Below are 22,510 nucleotides of genomic sequence, written 5' to 3'. Positions count from 1 at the left end.
TTTCTTCCCTTCTTCCAGTCATTATTCTAAGTCCAGGTCATTCCACTGGTTGCCTGTCTGGTTGTCAGTCTGACTTGCGGGCGCCTTGGCCTTGTACAATTCTTCTTCCGGCAGAAGATGTGTTCGACATTGGGGGAAGGCTTCACGATCCAACTCATGATGTAACGCCATCTTGCTGTTGTTTTGCAAGCCTCATCGGGATATCGATCGGAGAAATTCGTCGAATCGCGGATCTGTCGATTTGATCGAGATTCCTGCGTCTGTCGAACGAGCGAACGCTGGGACGCTTTATTCCTGCCTCAAACGAATAATGATCGGAGATGAATTGTCGGAGGAGAATTTGGGCGTCGCTTGCATCTCTGAAGAATTTGTTCGATCGAGTATCCGTCTCACCCCCTCCCCGAGCATGGGGAGAAGAGCGGAGAACGAGTTTGGGTGTTCCGCCCATGTATTTCGGACAAATATCTCATATCGACCTCAAATGCAGTTTCCAAAGGTCGTGGGAACCGTCCCTGTCGGGATCCGGCCGAGAGGGGATGGAGATCATAGTGTGTTAGCCTAACGACGTCGATGACGACTCTGATATGGGAGGGCCGTCAGAAACGTCTTCCTCATGCGAGTGGAGGAAATTAAATAAACATTTGGCTAATGGCCCCTGTGTGACCACAGCTGGAAGTAAACAGAACACAGAATCATCTCCTTGGTGTCTTCCTTTGTCTTCGCTGCCAATTACGTCTCGGACAACCTTGTCTAGCCCTCACGACTTATTGCTGGCTGCTCCTCTCGGAAAGCTTCTCCGGAAGATGGGCTATGCGATGAATTCCTTATGCTTTGCGAGATCGAATCCCGAGCCTTTTCCCCGGGCGAGAGAGCCAGGCGAATTTTCACAGATCACTTCAAGACGGAACATTTGGGTGGGGCAGAGTTCGGACCCCTTCACCGGACTCATTCAAGGTGAGACCCCGGAATCGAGAAGGTTCTCCGAGAATTCGTCGGCGAGAAAACATACGACGAAAGATTGAATCCAAATAAAACTTGGTAGCCCCGAGCACAAAAGCGCAATTCAGTTCGCGCGTTGCCCGTGAAACGGCGAAGGTCTTCGGGAGTTGTTCGAGCTTTGCACCTATGGGGTTCGCACCCAGCCGACGACGCTGCGAATGGATTCCGATGCCAGTGAGTTTGTCGATTCGACTAACGGGAAATCCGATTCTCCTGAAGCTCTGACGATCGCAAGTCAAAATTTACGAAATGACCCACTAAGAGGCAAAATGACCGGTGTCCGACGCAAAAAATCATCGGAGCGCTTCGCGACTACCGGCAGTCCTTGTTAGAGCTATCGGGAACTTTCACGGCTCCCCGGCGTAACCCGTCGGAAGACGCGGTTTTCTTCTCTGAAGGTTTGTACTATGGATCTTGGATGCTAGGGATCTCGGATCTCCTTGAATTTCTCCCAAGTCTTCCTTCCCCTCGAATGCTTTAGGTATGACGCTCACAACATTCGCCGTCGTGAGCGTTTTTCAATTCTTCCAGTATCGAGTAATATCCGCAGCATGCCTCGGACTTCTGAGAAGACAACGGCAAGGCAGTGAAATTCTCTTGAATAGATTCTTCCCGCCGTATGCGCGACTTCCGATTCTGCTACGACCAGAAAGATCCCGAGTCGAGCAAAAACAATACTTTCTGTCGTGACGTACTCATTTATTCATCTGACGGACGGGTGGCGGCTACCTGATGTTTTTCAGCCTTACTGACCGCCGGCGCCGTTGAGCTTTCGCGCACTAGGAACAAACGGACACTGCATACGCTCCCGGCAACATTTCCGCTCCCGAAAAGCGGGGGGAACGAATGATCTTGCCGCAAGAGGGGTATTTCGGAAACTCGAACTCCAGGGAGGTTAACGAGGAGCGGCTCGCTGAACTTTTGGCCGAGAGCAAACACTGCGGAATCTGAAACCGCCGAGAATCGGCTTAGGCTGCAGAATCCAATTCATAAACATTTCCGCCAGAAACTGCTGTCACCACGTCGATTCCAAAAGCTAGGTGTGGTATCGAAATATGTATCAGCGACCACTCATCGAACCGTGGATTTAATCCTACACCCGCAGATAATTCGCACGAAGACAGTTCACAAAACTCCCCGGAGACGGAGAACACCACTGAAGCGCGAGCACGCGCCGTTTTCTGACGCTTATCTTTCTTTCTCCCCACGTTTCTGAATTTGGAGAAAACTCGACAATATTTCCTCCGGTCCGACGCTCGATCGCGTAAAGCACTCTTCTGGGAGCATTCATCTCATTCAGCAGAATTTCCGGTTCAACGGTGAGCTTGTGGCTTCCGAATGACTTCGAATGTTGCTCATATCTTGAAATTCCTTCGTCGTATCTTCTCCGACCTCAGATCGAGTCGGGGCTCAATCACGAGCACCGCTAGACGTATGGCCTGATGCAGGTATGCAGAATAAGCGTCGCAAAGAATTCGAGACGTCGGCGAAATTTTTCATTCAGCATGTGGTTAATGAATGGTGGGTGACTGTCCGGATCTGATTCGCCGTCTCTGACTTCTGGAGCCTTGAGACCATGGCCGGCCTAGTCCAGAAAGAAATTGTTCCTCTCTGAGGATCGAAGTCAGCGGTACTGGATACATTGACAATGACCGAACTATAGGGAAATCATTGAATGCCCGGAAGCGCCGATGGATACGTTCGGGATCGACCCCTATGCACGGGCGGCCCGAGCGCACGATTGTCGAACTCTACTCCGAGAGCTCTGCTTCATCATGCGGGATTGCGAACTCCGAGAGTTCGAACACCCTGGGTTCGGAAACGTTCCGGAGCGAGGGATCTTTGCGACATAATGCACCTCCACTGGTTCGTGTTCGGAATTCGCTTCGTCTCGACCGAGCTCACTAGACTCTCGCCAGAGTCGACTTTATGCACTCACCTCAGAGTAGACTCTCAGAAGCGGCCGTCACCGGACACCGTAGTGTCAGAGTGTCCACAGTAGAGAAGTAGTTCAGAGTAATCCTTTGGATAAAACACTGTCCGAAAGTTCCTCTCCGACGTACTCTAATGCGCATGTGTATACTCTATCGTGGTGACCGATTCTTGAGCGATATCCGATCTTATGACGGTCGGTCACTATCCACAACTCTCCCACAAGTGAGAACTGCTGGTCACTTCAACGAATGCAGTCGTTTGACTACCCAGTAGATTTTCTGTTCTGGCCTCTTCTTAGACAGACACGACTCTCTCCCGATGCCGCTGCGGCTACGGCAGTCCACTGTGGAGCTGTGCCGTCGTGTGGAAAGGTCCACCGTCAGTGGTAAGAGCTGACGCAGACGACCACGATGACGACAACGTCGCCGCTGCTTCCACCTCCTCCGAAGACGACGACAAACGCCCGCGAGCTCGCGGCATAGAATTTGGGAAATTCTGGAAAATAGAAGAAAGGGTGACCGACGCCGCTCGATCGGTCCGGCGACGAATCGGTCGGGAGGTGATGTCTGATCGGATGGACAATGAGTCTTCTTCTCCTGGAATGAGTCACGGTGGGACGGCGGGGAATCCCCCAGCGCTCGGAGATGCGGGCCGCGGGGATACCCTGGACGCTCAGAATCCCCTCCTCTCGTGTTTTCGTCGCGTCATCTTGAGGACTCATATATCCGGCCTGGATCCACTCAGGGGTTTTCCCTTCGTATTCGGAGCGCAGATTCGACTCGTCCCTCACTGATCGCGGTCCCAGACTCTCTTTCTGCGAGGTTCTTGTCTTATGGGACCTCCTTCTTCCACAAAGGCAGATGATTTCTGAGGAAAAGTATCGCGTCATGGCGAGTCAAAAACCTCGAGTTCACCGCATGTGGATAGATCGGATGAATCACTGCTGGAAACTTCGTTCAGAACCACAAGGGGACCGTAATGACGACCATCGCCTGGGTCAGGCGGACTCTTCCTCGAGTTGAACTTCACAGAAGTCTGGACGCATTAATTTGGATGGGGACTGGGTCCGGCTGGGGCAGTGGGCCTATGCAAATATTGGAAATCACAGCTCGACTCAATTATTGACCGGACTTCGGGGAGTTGAGGAAAGCGAAGGCTAAAACCGTTTCTAAAGAATCCTAGTCGTTACAAGGGAAAGATTAGGTCGACAAATGCGATAAATCAATCCGGAGAAATCCTCCCCGAACCCCGGAATTCCTCCCGCGATGTGAGGAAAATGCGTAGAGATCGACTGCTCCAGTTTCCTGGACATTAATTTTCCTGGAATCGAAACCTGGTGCTTGGTGTCTTGGAGGGAGCTCTGGCCGCCATGTGATGACAGCATTGTAAAATACGGGATTCCAGATTCTTCCGGGCCGACTCGATACTTTGAATAGGTGGAATCCAGTCCGATGCTCATTCGGACCTTCCCATGGGTCGGTCAAACGTCGAGATCCAGCATTTGATGTGTAGTAAATCAATCGTTCCTCCACGAGAACTAAACCCTTTCGAGTCATTATAGCATTAAAACGACACCGATCGCCTTCAAGGGTCGTCAAGCCTCGATGATTTCCTCCTCATTCCTTCAGTACTTGGATTGTTGTGTTCGGCGGTTCTGGTAATCGCTCCATGCTACGCATTGTACGGCTCTACGCATATGCTCTTTGAATGGCCTACTTCGTGACCAGAGGAAGCCAGCCTCACTTCTTCCGTGTACACAGATTATCGGAATCGAGTGAAATTGATATTCTCCAACCGATGATCATAAACGCAGCGGTCACGAGGGCTTCGGGGGTAGGGAAAAATGAAATTCCGAAATTCGCGGCCAATTCCGATGCATCCCGCAATTCAGAGCGAAAATGGTGAGCTTGTTGAGAGCTCGAACCTGTTTTCGGGATCGAAGGATTCCATTGGTTTAGCTAGGCGCTTGCTCCGGGGGCTGGGACAAGCTCTACTCCCCGAAAAGATGCCGGCAGTTGGCATGACGGCAACCGTGAACTTGAATCGTGGTTCCGAAAGGTATATATGAGAGCTTCTGCGAGCGGCCTAGAAGCCGCTAAACGGAGACAGAAGATTCCTTAAATGAAACACATTCGTTGAGGAAGCCCATGTTTGCTGCCGTTGAGCCAACGAGAACAGAGTCTTTGACTTGAAATCCAACGTCAGCTCACAAGCCCTTATCTTGGACAGGGCATTCATCATCTCCCAAAGGAGCTTAGCGCCTGAAGGGACAGCGGATATGGAACTACGACAGATGCGTATCAGCCACCCTGTATAATACAAACTTCCAGGTGCTAATTATCCCCTGAAAAAGCATTGTCCAGGAAAGGCCGCGCTTCTTCGTCGCCGAACACTATGCGGATGGTCCTGAGCAGTGGCGTAACAAGGGGGGGGGCAGAGGGGGCACGCGCCCCAGGCGCAGATCTCAGGGGGCGCAGAATCGTGAATCAAGCTCATACTACCTATGTAGCCGTTTGGAAAAACAAATCCAGTTTGTGATGATCTGGAGATGTAATACTTGACCGAGGCGCTTAAACAACTCGTTCCGCTCCGAACGAACTCGCCCAGTTGAGAGAAATTATGGGAAAATTATGGGAGTCAGGACAGGCTCGTTGATCTATCTCTTCTCAGTATAGAGAGAGACACGACGGAAGAAACGGTCTTCGAAGCCTTAGTGGAAAAGTTTGCTTCGATGAAAGCGCGTAAAGTTAATTTCTAACCTTGTGAAACATTGTGATATCGTGTAATATAAAATATGGAGCATATAAATGAATACATGGAAAAAAAACAGATGTTTAAACAAAAATTGTTCAATAGGGGGCGCGTTTCCCTCGATTGCCCCGGGCGCCATTTCACCCAGATACGCCACTGGTCCTGAGCATCTCGATCATTGGATTCTCTGAAACCACTGCTGTACATGGTTCCCCAGGTCATCCGAAATTGAATCTTGAGATCATCCCAGCAGTCAGAAAGGAGACAATGAAGAGTTCGCGTGAATCGATGAGCGTTTCAGGATGATGTCATCTGACGTCGTTCGTGACGGTCGAAGGAACAAAAAACACTTACTCTGGGCATTAGAAATTCTGGTGTGGAGCTGACAGAAAGGATCAAATTTCGGTGAGTCTGATCCGTGATCGTTAGAAATTTCGAAGGACTTTGGCTACCAAACTGATAAGAAGCCCTCAACTCCTGAAGGCGTTGTCTTCAGTTCTTGTCGGCAGTCGTTGCAGCCTCTGACGGAGACTGTACGAGCGAATCCGGAGCTCAGGACTCCCACGACTTCCGCGGCGGGAAACTCCCGGAAATTAGCGGCTCTTTTCGCCGGCCGACCCGAAGTTTGGGAATCCGTCTCGAAAGGACGCTCTGGCTACGGATCCAGGAGCGTCACCCCTCGGTCCTGATCTGCTCCTCCGCCAGATGCTCCTTTGCCGGGGAGGGAAATCTAGTTCGAGTCGGTGCTCATCCGAACGAATCGAACCCTTCTCCGCGCGCCTGCGACACAAATGAAGAATCTCCATTCAGATGGTATGGGTCGCTCCCATACGCGTCGGTCTGTTGCTCCGCGTACCATAGATCTCGGGTCTCGTAAGCAAGTCTAGTCTTTCGAGTATTTTCGGCTCCGAGAAATATATTTAGGTTCCTTTTCGAGGACTGCCCATTGCCATCTCTAGATAGCCGGGGCTCGGTCGACGTCCGGGATTTTCACCCCGAAGAGTGTACCCTCTTCCCTCTTCATCGAGCGGGTAGGTTCAGCGACATTTCTACGAAGGAGAACAATATGAATCATTGTGCCTGATTCAATTATTAATGTCCTTAATGATCCTCAATGAGGATGTTCAGCGGTAAGAAAGATTTCCTTTGAATGCAACACATTCGGGACAGCGAAGTGTCTTGACAGTTTTTGTCAAACGTAGACACACACGCGTTCACAAGCAAGCAAGCAAGTAACCACCCACCATCTCCTTCACCACTTCTCAATCAGTCAAACAAGCGCAGTTTGCCATCGAACCTGGCTGCAACCGAAAGCAAGCATTCCAGCGGGCGAAGATGAGGACCTCAACGTCTTCTACTCCTAGGATCATCGCAGCGCGAAACGACGACAAGTACTATCCTTGCGTAACTCTACGCTTCAACGCTAAGAAAAGGAACAAGTGGTAACACCTGTCGAAAATAACGCTCAGAAAACGCCTTGCTTTCGCAACCGTTTGTCGATCAGCCGTCTTCCGGTCGGCATCGGAGGGCACTCAGTCAGGCTCCGATGCCGATCCCCATCTCCTCGAGGCGAGTTCGACCCCGTCCCGGACACCCGTCTCGAAGATTTCCTGCTTCTTCTGGTGATGCTCGTCCGCGCGGAGGCCTGGTTCTGTCGCGAGAAGAATTGATTGCGAGTGAGTGCCGAAGGAATTAGACCGGGAGACTTTCGCAAGGCGCTCGTAGTATGCGTCGAGTGAGACTCTCGAGCTCGACATACCAGAAGAACCGATGACCGAGTACCGAGTATGCCCAGGGGCGATACTGCCGCGGGGCTGACGCACTTATGCAACAGTGGACAGAGTCGTATCGTGCACGGAAGTGAATCGATTTCCTGGTCGATTTTCTCACTGGATTTGAATTGCCTAATTTTGAATCGATCTCGTGATGCGACGCCCGGGGCGAGAGACTACAATACCCGAAGGAGTGACTCGGACCGAGAGGTTACGCAAGGCCTCGTTTTTGTAAAGTTTTGGCAGAGAGTCATGATCGAGCGAACTTGGCGAACGTGGTCATTCTTCTGTCCGCTTGTTTTCTCGTCTGATCGTCTACTCCCAGTATAAGAGCATTGTGCAACTATACCGGTGCTGTATTGGAAACGAAACTCTATCCAGCTTTGCCCTGGACAAACCCCGTACACCAGCGACTTCCTAATATGAGTCAATTTTGTTCTGTTGAGAATCGCCAACCCGACAGAAAATTCCACTCTTCATAATCAGCGTGACGCGCTCCGTACATCCGATGATAGGAAGAGAATCAGACGGAGTTGATGTTCTGAATGCTGTATGAGTCCGACAACTACATGCGTTCTTTGCTCAATGATATGCATCTACCAGCTCTTCAAGATTTACGTTAGGACCCGTATTGTTCCGCGAAACGGACAGTGCCCGCGTTGGTCGGGAGCGGCTGAGATAATTTCTCTCAGTTGAAGCATTCAATTACGAAATTGTGCACTTCCTTGTTAAGAACTGAGTCCCACTTTTCTGTAGATATGTAATTTCTCTAAACCGAGAACTGAAACTACTGACGCCCCCAGAATCGCAGAAAACGCACCGGTAATACTTCACTCGTAATACCAGTAAAAATGTGGGTTTCTTGTCAAAGTGAGCGATCTTTTCTCCGTGCCGAGTGAATGGAAAGAATCAGCCATCAGCAATCGTAATGGTGCGGAACCGAATTGGAAAGACAGTGCCAATAACTGTTGCCAACAGTTCGCTTGACGGTTGGAACCACGAAGACGAGACAGCTTATTCCTAACCACGGTGGGGGAGGGAGTCTTCGACGGCAAGCATCTTGAGTTAGCTCAGCTGAATACACACGGATACTCACTGAATACGCAATGCGATGTCCGAAGTCTAGCCCGCACGGAACGCTCGGGGGAGGGACCGCCGAATATTTATCCAATCGAGTTCTGAGCTCTCGGGGATCAATTCATCGGTCGAATCCCAAATCTCTTGATGTTTTCCGAACTCGGGCGAGAGTCATAAATTGTTGGCAGATAATCTCGAAAATCATTTATCATGGTTGAGAATTCAATAATTGTCTCGCTACCTGGCTTACGGATTCACAAAGACGAGTAGGAATCGACGAGGAGTAATTGCAGTCCGGGATAATCATCCCCTCAAGGTCTTGTAGCATCGATCGTTCTCATGGTTCCGGAAGGTCTCCCGTGAAGGATTCTCGGGGGTCCGTATACGCCCAACGTCGAACGGTCTTCGAGGAACGATTCAACGGGAAGGAGCCAGAGGATACGAAATCGACGCGACACGCGCTGGTCTGTGGGCATTGCAAACGAAGTAGAATAGGAATCGAGCTAATTCGAGCAAACGATCTTGCCACCCGTAGGGAAGGTCAGGGTTGGCTAGAATGCCTCTAGTAGCTGTTACGGTTATAGAAATCGAATAACGTTATCCGCATGGCTAGGACGAGTAGCGCTGCATCACATTACCGTCTCATTGCGGGTGAGAGTCATGTTTCGGATTCGTAACGATGCGAACCCTGTCGTGTGGCACTAATCGTCATAACTCGCGGAAGATTCGGGAGGGAAGATAACGCTTTTTTCCCTGGGAGTTTCCAAAGTGGCAAGTCCACATCCTTCCAGCAAGCCGTCAATATCACCATGGAAGGTTCCAGATCTACGGTGGACTTCTCGGCGCTTGGCTCACATCCGGAGCCCTTGAAATTCATCCTCGCTGTCCATCGGACGAGAGACCGAGTCCGGGTACGTCAGTTCGGCTGACGACTTTCCACAGTGAATTATTTTCGATCTCATGCTCACACCTGCATCTCATGATCGGAAAGATCCCCGAGCTCGCCTTGCGTCTGGATCCCCGAGGCGAGCAAAAGTAATTTATTCGGTTCTGATGGGACGAACTCCGGAGTCCAGCGTATTCAGTAGATCCTGTCTTAGGCTCCGGGAAACTGTGGAATTCATTTTGAGATAATTCAAGAAATTACGGCGACAGCTCTCAGCGCCTCCAAAGCAATCGTTCTTCTGCGAATGTCGACCGCCTCGGAAAAATGAAAAATTCCACTATCCGAGCACTGATTACCTCAATAGACCCGAGCTCAGCGTCGAAAGCCGCTCTCGAGAAATATATGAAGTGCTGATAATTGCTGCGGTGATGTCGACGACGATGACGATAATAATAATGGTGCTGCGACGATCGTCCGGGAGAATATCGAGAAATCATCGCCAGAGTCAAACTGCTAATCCAAACATTGGCCCGGGCTCCCCTCTCGAAGGCAATCATCCGAGGTGAACGTAGACGCACTCCGACGGATGAATCATTTCGTGAATTGTGAAGCCGTCGAACTATATCATGGTACAATATATAGTTTCTGTGAACGCACGTGTAATTAGCCTCGGGTTTGAAGTGTACGGACAGCATTAAAAGTGCCTCTTTACACCGTTTTCTGGGCGGGCGCGGTCCAGAAGCGGGTTGCTGCCGTTGAGCGACGTTATGCAATCGATGCCCCGCTGCCAGCGGCAACGTCGGGATCAGGAACAGATTAGATCAGTGCCGGTGTCCAGACTTGGCACCGACACCTCGAGGGCTGCGTGCTCGCTTCTGTAGTTCTCGGTTCGTCAGTCGATCGGTGGCTGGGCCGGCCGATCGATCGATCGACCGACCGATCGTTCGGTCGCTCCTGTTTCATTACTCTCGTTCAATATCTCTGTTTTCGAGAGTAAGCAAAGGGACAAGCCACTCGCAATCTGTTCTTCCGCGTGGGGCTCTCGGAGACGGAACGCATCGCTCGAGGCGAGTTTTTTCCGGCCCAATCAGAAATTAATGATCCACGTCTTGCAGTACTGTGCTGGATTCAATATGTCGAAACGTCGATGATCATGAAGTATCTCAACAGTGCAACGGCTTACTCGGTGAACAGAATTATCGAATACGGTCATTAGGAGTATCCGGGTTTTGTCGGAGAAGAATCGCGCCCAACCTAGACGTCCACGCGTCTTCTTGTGCAACCCAATGCGAGTGCAAACGCAATGATGAGCCGACTTGAACAAGTCGAATGTGCCAATCACGTCGCTAGAGGGAATGGAACACGAACTCGAGGGACGGCTGCGTGTTTCAACGTTCATACTGGAAAACATTGTTTACTCAAGGATAATCGTGCCCGCCTTCTCTGGAAACACCTCCAGAAAAGCTCGACTCACAACAGTGCGACCGAACATCGACGTTACGTAACGATTCGTCTTCGAACGACGAATCGTCGACAAGCCTGAGGGGAAATCAAGTCTTGAAACTCGCGGACTAGATGGAGGGAGAGAAATGCAAGAGAATGTCGGAGAAGAGAAGTGGGCATTGTTCTGCTAGTCCGGGATAAACCGAACAAAGACTCGATCGGTCCGATAGATGCCAACGCAGATGCAACTCTTCTGGTTGTTGCGGCGGCGGCGGCTGCGATCGAATTTCGTTCGAGCGTTTCTGGAAATCTCGAACGGAGCTGCATTTCTGTTTTGAAATCTTTCGATTGAAATTCCGCACTCCCATCGTCTCTCATTTTTTCCCGAGGTGGTGCCAATTGTTCTCAGACGCCACATAAGCGATCCAAGCGACACGTCCACTCCGTTCAATGATTTTACTCTCTCGTCTGAAACCTCTTCAAAAGCGCCGAATCACGGACTTTCCAATTCCACGTACTCACAGGACCAATCGTCCATGTCTTTCGTCCCGCATCGTCAACGACCTCCGAGTAACCTTGATTCGTGCCGAGATGTCTATTACCCGTCGAGCGCGCTAGCTCCATCATGAGGAATCAAGGAGTCGAGATGAGAGCCTCGCAGATCGCGTTTTTGGAAGTTTTTGGCGGGGCACGACTCGCCTTCGGGACTTCCACCCAAAGTAATCACTATCAACCTAGATACCACGGTGAGTGCACCGTGATAGCTTCTCGGAGCCGCACTCAACGTCTTCGTCGTCGATCACGCGTATGATGTCTCTTCCTCGCGCGCGAGACGTCTTTTCGGTTTGAAACCGTAACAGGCTGACGCATTTTCTGAACGGCTCCTCATTCTGAAAACGACATCATCGTCACCGGACACGTCACGGCAACAGAAATTCGTAGAGGGAAGTGTCGGGATTGCCCCTTCCGGAGATACGTGATCCGAGATCGGTGAGTTTCCCTAGGTGAGGACTCAAAATGCAGCGGGCCGAAATCAATGGAGAACGATTCCTTGAAATCATCCCGCTCTGGACGGTGACGATGCGCTTCGCTACTGGGGAAGCGATCTTTGGAACTTGGAAACGTGAATGGAAGCACCCAGACGAAACACATCGTGCACGCAAATGTACCGAGACGCAACTCATGGAACGCGAGAGGGGCTCGCGCCTGATGACTCAATAACAAAATAACGCTTCTCGTCCAGGAGAAGCTGTCTTCTCACTGCAGAGAATCTCGCCATGTCTTGACCCTCAGATCTAGAGAACCCAACGCCCGGAATTGACGTTCGTATGTCCACCTCAAGCTCCGTCCGATCCCTCTGATGGCTAAAAATCAGTCAACCTTAGGATACCATGAGCTTGATGTCCTGCAGCGGGTCGGAATATCATGAAAATCCGAGCAGAGAAGAACTCTAGAAATTCCTCAGCGATCTAGGGCTCGATGGCCCCTAGGGACTGGAAATGGGACCCTTGACATGAAGCCCAATACGGGAAAAATGGATTCGAGAAATGCCGCAGAGCATGAACACGCCTCAGCCTTCGGGAGCAGACTTGAATCGGATGCCGACTGTGAATTCCAACTGACGCCTTCAGCGCTGTTGCAGGATAATCGGTTACATAAACTTCCGGGGAACGGGGAATGTTTACTTCTTCTCCGCTCGTTCGGGAAGGCCAAGGGACTGATTAAGCTCCTGAAGGCGGGTGGTGTCAGTGAGCGACGAAAACGTTCACTGTCGGTCATTTAATTTGGCTTACAGCGAAGCACACAGCGGCTCCTGAAGTAGCTTTCTTCCGGTCGGGAAAAAATCCTCGCAGACAGACGTCGTGCCTTAAAGTCGCCGACGATGTCGGCCTGGCCCACAACAAACAATCTATCCCACAACGAAATTGTTTAAAAACTGCTTTACGGACAATTCGTCTCATGGTCAGAAATGCTCCGTCGCATCAGAAGAACGCGCATTCTCCACTCGTTTTCTGCAGCATTCTGCATAACTGCCTGAATACCTCGCGCACTGACTCATGAGCTAAATAGAGTCAATATACAGTTTTTTTTTAATCTATAGGCGTTCCGTGCTGTGCTCAGACGAGAAAGCATCTTTGCGTGTTCGTTTTCGATGGGGTCTAGAGTCTCCGCGGGAATGGAATCCTTTCCGGAACGATGAAAGTTTCGGCGACGAGAAATCTCAACGAGTTATTGATACTTAGAGAAAACCCGCGCCGTCCGATGCCGCCGCTCCCTAGTCTGCCGCCGTCGATTATCATCGAGGCCGGAGGGCTAAAGAACACTTGAGAAACTTCTGATCTGCTCTGACACGATGTATGCTTTGGATGACGTAATGCCGAAACACTCTGAAACGGGAGGCAATTTCTTCATTCTCGGCATGGAATCGATTCTTTGTATCCGTCGAAATTATTCTCCTGCCTCGATGGACGAAGAGAGATTAAGCACTGCTCCTGGGTGTGCACTCGACGTGTAGGCTGCTCGCGGGTTCCTTCAACTGTAAAGTCCCCCGATTCTGGGAATTCCTCGGCAGAGACTGTTCCGCGCTTCTGTGTCGTCCATTGCGACGCAGAAACATCACGCGCGATATGTCAGTTTTTGTATTCAAATGCAGAAATCGACGGCTTCTCGGCAATGCGCACCGCCCGAAGCCGTCTGACGAAAACATGCGCAGACCGACGAAACACGAGGAAACTCCAGCGAATTACTCGGATGACTCGAGAAAGGCGGCAGTGAAATATTCCCTCGACATCAGCAGTGCATTCATCTCCGATGGATAGTACCGCTCTCGATAGAGAAGCGGGCTTGTTCTGGAGGCCAACTGGTCAGTCCTTCCGGACAGTCCCTCAACTGATGAGGGCAGTCTAGACTTCAGAGGACGACCTGGTCGGGATAGTAGCACGTTCTGCTGTTCGCGGAAGGCGGATTCATCCAGCTCGGAAGTTTCAGACGTGCTGGCGGATCGAGCTCCAGCAAGTCGAATTTTGAGGCAATGAGCTGAAAGTGATGGGACGCGTTCCGAGGACTATCATTCAGTATTAGGACAGAGAGTTCCGGAAGGAGTAGAGGCATGACCTATGTAGCTCCTGGGTAGGTTACTGGGGAGAGGGCTGCCGTTTACCTCTCGATCTCTACAAACTTCGTCCGCCTATCGGCTGGATCGAATTAGCCCAATCCCCCCTACATACGGAGATCCGAAGATGTGCAGGTTCGAGGTTCAAGCTCTCAACAAGCACCGCTTCCCGGTGATGCTGATGCCATGTTGGAAACTCTAGAATTTCCGCAGCTGCTCGGAGTGTCCCTTCCGACCACATTCAAAACTATCATTATGATCAGGAGCGTATATAGGATTTTTTTTGGGAGGGGCCGGCAAGGTTTCTGGGAGGGCCAGGATCATGATGATGATCAACATAGACCGCAATGTACGAAGGCGGCGTTTTGAGGGGGGGGCACGGCCCCCCGCCTCCCCCCTTATGTACGCTACTGATAATGATCACTGCTCATTACACGAGCGAGGAGTTTCAAATGAAGTCCCCCACGAGTCGAAGCGCTGTCACATAAAAAAAGACTCTCTGAATTCCGCTGAGCGCATGGAGATAATCGTTTATGATAAGATGGAATATGGATTCGCGCGACGACTTTACTGCATATTACTCACACTTGATTATTATCCAGGGACGCCGCGAGTAACGACAGCAAGGCCATTTTAGGCAACACGTATCGGGACCGACGTTCGATCGCACTGTACAACCTTACTCGTGAAAAATCCGCTCTGAGGAACAGGCCGAGATTTTTGTTCTTCGTAGAGTTTGTATTAATATTGTTGTAGTGATGAACGCCGATTTTCCGCGCAGAGGTTTGTCTGGGGCAAGCCGAGTCCCTCTGTCGCTCAGTATACGCTCAGTATTTCCGCTTAGACCGACGCGACCTGGTCTGAGGTAGTGCAAGTTCGAGTGTGGAGTTGTCGCGATTCACGTCCAGCGCGAAAGAGCAGCAACAGTGCGGGCGAAGGCCGCGTCCACGACCGCTGGTCATTTGTGATTATGATTATCACTTGACAGATGATGCCTGTTTGTCGGAGAGTGCCTTTCCAGTAGAGGGCAGCCGTTCATTCGAGAGCGCTTCTCTGCTGGAGGGTGCTAGACTAGCATTGCTAGTGCCTTCTTCAGGCTCTCAACACAAGTCCTTCCGGTGACAGTTGCCCGTATAATTGAGCAGTGTTTCCAAACCAGTTTTCTCGTGGAGCCCCCGAATCCCCATTTGAGCCGTGTAACCCCTCGGGGAACCCCTGTTGCCGTCTCATATTTTGAAGGCCCATAGAGTCTCCACTGGGGAAAAGAAAACAGCAGCGGAAAACAGCAAACGGGGCTGCGTCAAAGGGTCATATTACCGGAGGCCCCAGATGTTCTATGGGCTCGCCAGCGCAAGAGTAGGATGAGGGGAAATGACTCAAAACCTTGTCTTGGGAGATGGAGGCAACCCGGAATGTATGATGGGGCCCCAAGGTTCCACAGGCATCCGGACGTGGAACACCGCGAAATCGTCGATGGAGCCCGGTTAGGAACCGGGGCATAGAGAATAGAGCCGGGGAATAGAACCACTGTTATAGAGAAACCGCGATATTCCCTATTCATAGTTAACTCCGAAGCCCCGATGCAGGGCATCTATGACAATCCGATTCAACCACTCGACCTTGGATTCTATCTCATAGTACAGCCCGCTTTGATATTGTCACCAATTCATTTAAGCGTAGATAATCCATTCCACTAAATCGCGAGTCGTGTTCTCAGATTTCACCGCGAAGAAGGAGAATGAACAAGATGACCCTCGACCGCCCCTTCGTGGGGCTCATGCTCAGAAGTCGCGGCTTTCTCCAGCTCCTCGCTGGAATTGAAAATTTTCAGAGGTCGTCTCGGCGTCTCTGTGTGCTCGCGTTTATGCCCATTACCGGCTGAATTTCCCATTGCGACACGGTCAGTACAGCCTCCTTCTTCTCTAATGACTCATCGTTGAGGAGCGTAAGCTCGGAGCAAGTATCATACTCAACGAGCGGGAGTGAGCTTTTGGGAGCGTGATCCCAAGTACACATCACGCAACCGATAGCGGGCGCGGAATGCTCTTCAGAGGGTCTGCCCCCAACTGCCGAATACATGAGCTGGTCCCGAACCTTATGTGCCAGCAAGGGAATCGGCAACAGAACTTCAATCGTGTCTCTTAGTGTTCCTGAATCCGCACGCTTCGCTCACAGGTCGTGCTCCGGATCTCCTCTGAAAACTGGTCTTTCAGAGTCAGGGACCAATTTTCTCGGGAGCTCCACTGAGATCCCAGCGCGTCATCCTTCCGAGGAGAGGATCCTTTACAATTCAACCAGACTCGATTCTGGAAAATTACCCACATGGAGTCTCGATAGAATCATCCTGCCGATCCATACTCACCACCAATCAAACGCTCAGGAGATAGCTGCGTTCGGACAACAGAAAGTTCCGCTGGCCTTGGGTCGACGGCTCGTTCGAGACGGAAGTGTCTCACAACACAGAGTTCTTACATAAGAACAGAAAAGAACGCAATGCTCGACTGCTCACACAGAACGAGAACTCAAAAGCGACTGGAACCTAAGAAGAAGAATCGAGGCTGGATTACAAGATGAGTCTCGAAGAAACTATGTCTTCTCAGATTTTTCAAATTCCTCGCTATCCGAAGTATTGAAATCGATGATTCCAGCGTCCAAGCCGAGTTTAGAATCGAGCTCGCTGACTCTCGTCAGAAATCGAGCTCATAGGAAATTGGAAATACACATTAGTGAGGTTCGCTCGTGCGGGAGCTTCGGAGAAGCATTTCATCGTAGTTCGTCCCGTTGCACGAGATGCGTCAAGTCCAGTGGACCGCGGCTGGGTCTCCCTGATAGATGGGAAGAAGAGGTGTTCTGGAAGAATTTCGTGCGCCAGCTCACGTGGCAGTGGTGAAGGGCATTCGCTTCAACTTCGAGAGGTGTTGTTCAAAATTGCACTCACACTCAGCCCGCTCCGTCACCATCAGAAGCCCTCTGACTCGAAGCAGTTTTTCCTCGAGGGATCTTCGTTTGTGAAGTCACGATTCTCGTCCAACGAAGACCTTGCCAGAGAACTTGCCGGTCGGCAATGCTCCGCCACAATTGGCAAAGATGAAAACTCTTGTGGATATATCGACCCGTATTCGAAATTGGTCAAGAGCTTGTATATATAGTTCAGGCTTGTATAGATAGGTTATGTGTCGATGTCATCGGTGGTGGTCCGTGGCCGGGTTACGAACTACCTAAAATCCGGGAGATAAGGAACCCAAAAAATTTTTTTTCATTTTCTTCTTTCTATATCTATTTTTCTAAAAATTTTCGAAGATATTTCCGCTGGTCATAAGTTTATATTTTGGCTCCATGCTCTTTCGGGCCGGAGATCTGGCCCAACAAATATTCAGTAGCTATTAACCAGCAGAAATATCTTCAAAAGTTTTTAGAAAACGAAAAAGTGGGATCCTTATCTCCCGGATTTTAGGGTATTCCGCGACTTCGGAGAGAGAAAGCGATCAGCTGTTGGTCGGGCTCATCTCGTATGCTGTATGTTTCCCCATGTAATGCACTCATCGACGGCAAAGATAGATCATGCTCTCGTCGCTTCTAGAAACGAGCGGCTCCCAGGACGAGCCAGCAGCGGCGCGGCGTCGAAAGTCTTTCCTGGGACGCTGCTGTGAATTAGAAGGAGGAAATCGACAAGTGACCATCCTGGCCGTTTGCCCGGTCCGCTTCAATTTAGTATGGTGACTCCTTTCATAAGACAGTCGTAACTCGGAAGTGTCGATGCAACGGTCGAACTTCTTCATCCCTGTCAATTAGGTAATTCAAGTTTTAGTAATTTCACATCCGATGGAACGATCTCACGTCCGGAACACCAAGCAGGGGGGGTGCGAATAATTCTGGAATGCTGAGCGTCCCTTATCAACGAGACGTGTTTCTCTTCTCAGTAGAGTAGGTTGTTAGAGGGGCTAGAAGAGAACCTTGTAGTTCAAAAAAGAGCTCCTGAAGCTCTATACGGGCCTTCAGGCTAGTGGATCGAGGATTCCAACCGACGAGGCGTCCACCGCGTATCCTATGTCATCGACTTTGCATGAGCGCAATTATCCCGTCGCTAAGTAATTATATGCAGGATCCCTACCATTACGACCTTCATTTCCGGCGATGGAACCTCCCTGAAAGTGCAAAAGAACGAGGACACTCTATGTGCAATCCTTAGGTAATTCCTAGGAACTCAACAGGATTCTCTTCCGAATCCATCACACTTCGCCGTTAGCCGGCAAGCCTCGACTCAAACATCGCGAATGAGCCATCTCTGCGAGAGACGTATCCGGGAAACCAATGTAGTCGAAAAAACCCTATCCAGAGAAAGGAAGCTAAAACTGGTGTTCACGATTCAAAATTCCCTCTCGCAAGCGAAGCTTTCGGGAGTCGACAGTCCCTCGATCCCCCTCGACGGGCTCGGTGGAGCGATACCAAGCCCTCGAGACGTAGGCGGAATGAAATTCGTTCACCGCTCTCGTCGAGGAAATTGCTCGAGACCAAAAGAAGCGAAGTTGGCGCTCTATTCCAGAAGACTCAGCCCGAAAGGGGTACGTGCAGAAACACTCTCGGTCATTTCCGTGGGGTGAATATCGCCCCGACCTTGTCCACCTCTGAATTATATGTGGGAGGCTCTCGCAAAAGATAAGGAATACGTTGGTATTCGGGACTTAAAAATCCTCAAATCGAGAAGTATTACAGCGCGAATCAGCGCCGTATTCTGTTTCCGTATTTGTTCGAAAATGAGCGAAAAACGAGGTAATGAACAGTGTCCTTGGGAGATACTTTTAACTGTGAAAGTATACACGATCGGATATCCGTCATCTGGTTTCACCGCAACGGGAGCCGCCAGATCGCTGATGTCAACGAGGCCGATTTTCTCGGATTCCCAGCATAGATTGAGAACCTGTCTCGTTCAATGAATGGAGATTGAATTGAGCAGACCATCTTGTTACGGTGCTGATATCCTGATAAACAGATAGTCGTTGCGCTTTCCGAAAATGGTTGGTATAGATAATTCGGAGAATTATTGACGTGGTACACCTCGATTCAATATTTTCACGCCCCTGGCTCGCTTCTCGAATCGGTCGGTGTTCGGGCTTGTTTGTTTGTCTGTTAATTCATTCGTTTGCCAGAGCTCCGGCACGTTCCGCTCGCCTAGCTATCATTCCGCGCCGTCCTTATCTCAGCGGACCATCCCTGTTTCCAACTCCGCCGAAAGAACCTGAAAGAGGGCGAGGCAAATTGGAATCAGAGCCTACAGAACATTCTGACTTACGGAGCTTCGCAGGAGATGACAAGTGGGCTCTCTGCACAGTCGATGGAATCCAATCAACGACTAATTTGCGATGAAACAGAGAGTTGAGTCCGAGCTCACGTGCCATCGGCAGGCAGGCGGTTACTTTTCAAAATTTGTGGAATGATCATTAGTTGAGTCTGAAGAATATCGCATCGCCAGCCAAATACAGGATTCGCAGAATGCTCGTGACGTATTTTCGAGGAAGAAAAGCAGTCCCTAGTGCCTTTTAGTCTTGGGCTCGCTCCGGGGTTGGGGAGGGACCTCGAGCCTGCCCATTGGAGGAATCTCTCACTCGTTGTATTTCTGACATGTGGAGGAAACTTCGTGGAAGACATCCTTATGATCTTTGTTACGCACACCATTGAGCTCATGGCTTTTCTTGAACCATGGGTCTCAGGCAGCCATCTGATATTCGGGAAGGTATCAATAACACTGTGAGACAAACATAGACGATTCCGCATCACCCCGCAATAATTGGGCCGTCCCGCTTCTTCCGACGTGAAAACGTCTTCCAAAAGGCTTGGGTATTTCGAGAAAAACTTCGTCATCATGCAGCGTTTTTTGTAACATTTCGCGGGGCTAGAAGTCATCAAGTACTCGACGGATCTCCACCAAATTGATGTTGCATCGATGATCTCGACTCAAAGTACTGACTGAGTAGTGACCGATCGACATAAGCATAGTCAGAGAAGAATCGACTGTCGCGATCACTGTCGGACTCTCTGTTCCTACCGCTTTTGTCCTCACAATCGGAAACCGGGAATGCACCGCGTTGAGCCTCAGGCTTGTACCAAAATATGTATGAGGGCTGCAGAAGCGTTTTTACGGGTGAGGCTATGAGGATAAAGGCAGGATTTCCAGACCCAATAAGTACGATTGCGAGTTATTACGAATAACGAAGTCGACCGAACGCTCATCATCAGGCCGAAGACTCGTAGTTTACAGCAAGGGAAGCGACGCGCAGAAAGGGGAGAATCTTCTCGAAAAAGACCCCGAACCTCCTCGGAGAGATCGGCGTCATGTCGGGCGCGACAACGTCACGCGCCAGAATCGAGTCATACGGAGACAGATCATGTCGAGTCAGAGGCGGTGGCAGAAAGTAACGTAATTTCATCCGATCCAGAGGTATGGGAAATGGACCTCGCCGAGGCTGCTGATTTTGCACGAAGTGCAGAGTACGAAATCGGATAGACTCGAGCGGCTGGCCGTTTCGAGCAAATCTTTATGGAGAATGAATTTGGCCATAAATGCGACGTCTGGGATCGCCTCTGGTTCCTCCGTGATCTGAAAACGGTCACCTCCTCGATGACGGCTTTCCTATCGACTCACTTCCCGGAGGACGATACCACTCGATTTCAGCTCTGTTCCTCATATTACGGCACATCTCGGCGCGATAAAGTTCCGCCGATGAGCATGAAGAATGGCTATAGGTATCCATCCGAACAATCGGGCTTGCCTAAGCTAGACCCTACAAGCGAGCGACTTGTCTCCCCAAGAATTCCTCACATGCAAATACACCGTTTGCGTCATGACGGTTGTTACGGTAGTGTCGGTCAAGTCATTTATGTCCCAGTTGATGTCAGCACGATGGTACAGAGTTTACCGCGATCCTTGGACGACGATCACTCTCTAAACGTCGATTTAAAAAAGAGCATCATCCATAAATCCTCTTATCTGAGCGGCTTCGCCGAAAAGTCAACCGTGAAAGCCTGGCTGGAATATGTAGTTGAACAGCCCTTGTACAAATACTATGGTATCAGGGTAAATTGGTCTGAAGTTGTTGAGGAGTCGTCGGCGAATCGCGATACACGGGATGACGGATGCGATCCTGTTGAGTCTGTTTTCCCGGGATTTTTTTCCCGGGAGCGTCTAAGGAGCTCTCCGCGGAGGATTTTTTTTCCGCGCGGGGAATGTCCCACGACTGCCGAGATCCATCCCGCAGCGGCTCCTCGAACAGAAGCTTGCGACAGCGAGATATACCAGAGATCTGAACGTTTGCGAAGTCGTGTTGTTCGTCCGCGCGATTGGAAAGGATTGGTACAAATTTGGCCGACGATCAGAAAACAGTAAACATTACATTAATTTAAGATTGTAGACAGCTACACCGGAGCCCGACGGAGATCTATTTCAACTGATCGCGGAGGTTTTCGTCTGATCGTTCGACATAACTTTCAACGCGTCCCATATCTTTTGCGCGAGATGCGTTAACGTTGTTCGAATGCGATCGAAAGTCGAGTTCTACGCCAATCATTGAATTCAAATTGGTTTTCGCGTTTTGCGACAAGAGTCTGCCATGATTGAATCATCGAACATTGACGAATGGCGCTGTCCGACTTACACACGAAGTTTTGAGTCATTTCGCATCCCTCCACCAATCAAATAGCGACAGATGCCTGTAGCCGAAATGAGTTTATGTAATTTACATGGGCGTCGCTCTCGATTCCGATCAAGCGTCGTGTCCCGGCGATGAACAACTGCGTCCGAGAGTCTCCACGGGCTTACTCAAGCGCCAGACTGTATTCAATCTGATCGAATGAAGGCTATTCGTTTGAAAAAAATCCTCGATGCCCAATACGACAGAAACGAGCGTATCTGCCATCTGACTGCGACTTATTCTTGAAAGGACCGAGTATCGATTACTTCCGATGCTGACACAGCTCCGATGTCCGCTGTTTGCGTCAAACGTGAACTCTTCGTCGCACTCCGGTTCTTTGAAGAGATCGAGCGACGGAAGTACTTCTGGCCTTCTGAATCTCGGGCTTGGGTTGCATACGCGCGGAGAAATAGCTCACTACATTTTTACATCTTGGGGAGGAATTATATCTGGCATATCACGCGGGGAAAGCGAACAGCGCTCACTTCGGACAGGATCAGACGGAGGAGAGAGAACCTTCGGTTGCCTACTAGCGGTGGGAAGAGTACGAGATCTCCTTGGCATAATCAAGGATTTTATTCCGATTTCTGTGATTCCGTTCGACGATGAACGATTCGGGGGAAGATGATAGACTACTAAATATTCCTATGAACGCGAATGGAGGACATCGTCTGATGAATTCCTATGTCATGCGAGGAATGGTTTCTCAGAGCGGAAACGAGTGCTGTATCGGCGCGTCGGCGCTGCGATATTTTGGGATCGGACTCAGAAAGAGGCGTATCAGAGGGATTTTTTGTAGCCCAGCGATTCTTCAACGCCTCCGGCTCCGATAACTATGAAGGGATCCTGA

The 22,510-nt window shown here is 50.3% G+C and overlaps 1 protein-coding gene across 1 annotated transcript in view; it reads right to left on the bottom strand.

Moving 5' to 3' along the window:
- Nucleotides 1-3,204, bottom strand: part of mol (dual oxidase maturation factor 1 mol) — a 31,551-nt gene extending 28,347 nt beyond the window's left edge. The window contains exon 1 of the mRNA XM_029112468.1: nucleotides 2,939-3,204. The gene's annotated coding sequence lies outside the window, so the exon portion shown is untranslated. The remainder of the gene's footprint in view (nucleotides 1-2,938) is intronic.
- Nucleotides 3,205-22,510: the final 19,306 nt, after the last annotated feature.

This window comes from Galendromus occidentalis, unplaced genomic scaffold (genome assembly GCF_000255335.2).
Source record: "Galendromus occidentalis unplaced genomic scaffold, Mocc_1.1 scf7180000077504, whole genome shotgun sequence".
NCBI classification, from domain to species: Eukaryota; Metazoa; Arthropoda; class Arachnida; order Mesostigmata; family Phytoseiidae; genus Galendromus; species Galendromus occidentalis.
Note: the sequence above shows the minus strand (reverse complement) of the source record. Positions and strands in the feature narration are given on the sequence as shown.